The sequence below is a fragment of the Micropterus salmoides genome, unplaced genomic scaffold (genome assembly GCF_014851395.1).
Source record: "Micropterus salmoides isolate LMB-PRFRI ecotype aquatic unplaced genomic scaffold, ASM1485139v1 Ms_hic_scaffold_12, whole genome shotgun sequence".
Taxonomy (NCBI): Eukaryota; Metazoa; Chordata; class Actinopteri; order Centrarchiformes; family Centrarchidae; genus Micropterus; species Micropterus salmoides.
In genome coordinates, this window is record NW_024040263.1 from 21,724,674 (window position 1) to 21,728,195 (window position 3,522).

Here is a 3,522-nt window from a genome sequence, read left to right on the forward strand (position 1 = left end):
GGAGTGTTAACGCCATTCTTTATTCCTGCTAATTCAATTTCCCTACAGCGTAAGAGATGGAGAGAGAGACACTGTTTTCTTGCCTGAGCCGTGTTTAAAAAGGAAACAGCACAGCAAATAGAGAAGATAGTTTGGGGAATAGTTTTGTCTGCAGTGACAGACAGAGTTTCAGTATAAAGTGTGAGAGACAGCTCAGAGCTGTGAGTTTTCCTCCTACAGCACACCTCAGCCTTGGCTTTCAAATGTTAACAACGCTATATATGAGTTTGGCATGAACTCATATATACATCATTGGATCTGGTACATGAAGTATCAGAGTCATGAGTCCTCACTAATATGCCATATTTATAGCCAGTTAACTCCTCACCTCTTTAAAGGATCTGCTGTTAATGCACATCAATTATGTCCCCTCTAGGAGTCATGAGGTTTCCTGAGCTGCCGTTTTGACCTTGCATGATTAGATAAGAACATTAAGCCTTAAGAGGATATCACCACTCCATACATGTTAAAATAGTAAAGGGTTCTAGTCCTCTCTCGCTAAAATGTGACAGAGAAAAATAAAAGAATTGCAAAAGTGGATTCATGTTTTTGAGTCACACTAGAAGAATGGTGGTCTCTCAGTTGGTCCTCCACTTTAGTCCAGTCTCAAATATCTCAAAAACTATTGGATGAATTGCTGTAAAAATGTCTGACATTGATTGCTCTAAGACTGTCTCCTAATGACTTTGGTAATCCCCTGACTTTTCCTATTGCGCCTCCATGGGGTTGACATTTAATTGTAAAAACATTGGTGATTTTCATTTTGTCTTATGACCTAATGCCTGCAAAAATAACTTTCCCATCAGCATCAGCCTCATCTGTACTTTGTGTTTAGAGCTAATAAACAAATGTTAGCATGATAACACACTGGACGAAGATGGTGAACATAGTAAACCTGCTAAATATCAGCATGTCAAAGTCATAGTGAGCATGTTAGCAAGCTGATGTTAGTAAGCTGATGTTAGCATTTAGCTCAAAGCCTATGTACGGCCTCAAAGAGCCATCAGCATGGCTGTAGACTCTTAGGGCACAAACATGTTCCGCACAGACACGCAAACACGAACGCCGTCTCAACAGTTCGTGTTTTTGCGTGCACCATGTTTGTGCCCTTAGTCTTATTTAACAGTGTTTTGCATTTTCATAGTGTTCATATGTTTATCTAAGTACAATATACTTGCTGTGAATTTTGTGAGCAACATGAAGGTCTCAGGCTCAAGGTTTCCATGGCTGTTTTAAGATGTACAAGACAGTGACAGTCGCCGTCACAGGGCAATTACATTTGGAGATTTTATTCCTGCTAATGTGACTAAGAACTTGATTACCACCATTCAAATGTTTTCCGTATTATTTCAAAGTGTGTTCAAAAGAGATGCTTGTAGAAAACCTTGCATTCATCATGGGGCCCGAGCTCTAAGGACATTTATTTTTGTTTTAATTGGTGTTGGTTAATTGGCCAACAACATCAGTCTTTGTGCAGACCTCTACGTTGATGCATACAAACCAAAACTTGCTCAGAGTTAAGGTACAAGAATGCTAAATGCTCAATTATGTTCACCAGGTAGTTGCAAACTTTGTTTGTCTGCTGTTTGGTACTGACCAGGTAGTGTTCAGTGGGCTTTTAGAGCTTTTGTGCTGAAAACAGCTGTCTGCCAAGTCTGGAAATTAGGCTGATGAAAGCGTTGGGACTGAACGAAACTAGCAGGCTGTAAAAACAAAACAATGACATGCAAGATGCTAAAATGCTCCGTAGAGATAACCAGAACTGAAGTCGGACGACAACTCCGTGGGTTTATCACTATGAGTGACCTCTTTGACATTACAGGTAGACATGTTTTGAGAATAATTTGAAACACAACCCATTACTGCTGCTAGTAAGGGACCCCTAATGCAAGGGTTAATCCTGTGCAAGTGTGAACTAATGTTTTGATGTTTTACCAAATTTTTTTCACATTGTAATTTAGTAAATGTTCTCTCTCAGGTAGGCCACAAATGAATAAAAAATTCATGAGCTGAAAACAACAAGTGTACTCAACAGCACTGATAAAGGAGTGAGATGACAGAGACAGAGGGAAACAAAAGCATCCAACTAATTTTCAACAAAGCTTTAAAATGATTCATACTTCTTTTTTATGCTAAGTTCCAGAAAACTGTCTCAGGGTTGTTAAATTGCAGCATGAGAGGGGTATTTAAAAAATTATGCATCATTATCTATATAATTATGCAAATATGTAGAGAGGAGGAACCAGTGCACTAAAAACCATATGACTTGAAAGAGTGGGTAACAAACATTTCCTTCCAAATTATCTTCCTCCACATGCAGATATATACTTTTTGAATTCTCATATGTTTAACGACAGAGGTGTAGTCTGAACAGGTCTTCTGGCAGAAAGCCAAGCAACCCACCTCTCATCCTCTGGAGGGTAGAGAGTGTTTCAAGAAGTGAAATCCTCCATTTTACTGTACTTCAGCCGGTGAGAGGCGTACCATGGCAAACAAAACATGAAATTACTCAACGCCTTCTCAATGAATACACTTACGTGGTAATTCAGAGACATATGCATTAAAATGTTCATTTTGATAGCTTTCTGTGTTTCGTGACAGCATATGATATGATGCTCATTTTCAGGTTTCTAATCTTATTAGGGGTTGTACCAGAACAGATTTACATGGTTTCATTTTCAAAAAACACCATGTTTTTGTCATCCTGCACGTTGCTGCAGCTCCTCTTTTTAAACTGTGTGATGAATGCTTTGTTTTAGCTATGGAGTGATGCATCTTGCCTCCACATGATCTTTGTTGCACATGCGCAATTCCTAGTTAAGGACTACTAGCCAATCAGAAGCAGAGTAGAGTGGGTCGTGAGAAACCGGTAAACACGGCTTCAGTTCAGCTGTAAATGTTCCCCTTACCAGCTTAGCAACATGGACTGGAGCAAGAAGTTTTCGGAGTGGTGAGCTATTAATTTGTAATAAACGTATCTTTTATCCATAAAGCTTTAACTGAGCTCTGTCTCTACATCCCAGTACCAACTTTATGTTGTTGTTGTTATGTTCCATTGATTGCCTGGAGGGTAGCTAGTGTTTGGAAGGGAGAGGAGAGGCAGCAGGCGTGCGTCTTTTCACTGTGTGCTGCAGCTCAGTGTGTTTTTTCACCGTGTCTTTGAGGGCGTGTCTGACTAGCCGCTTGATGCGCATTTTGACACGCATTTTGCTGTGTGATCACAGGGATGATGGGCTACAAACGAGCTGTTTTCAGGCAGTTCAGAGCAGTGTTTCTATGGGAGATGGGAACTCCCTTTGGGGTGGACTTTGGGCCTTTTCACTTTGCGAACTTATTACATGCACAAAAAAGAGATATAACTCAAGAATGGATGGGAAAAGCCAAAAAGCATAATATGACATCTTTAGAATGAGTACTTCCCAGGAAAATATCACTTTTAAATAAAATCTAGGGCTGTCCCCGACTAAGGAATTACGTAATCAA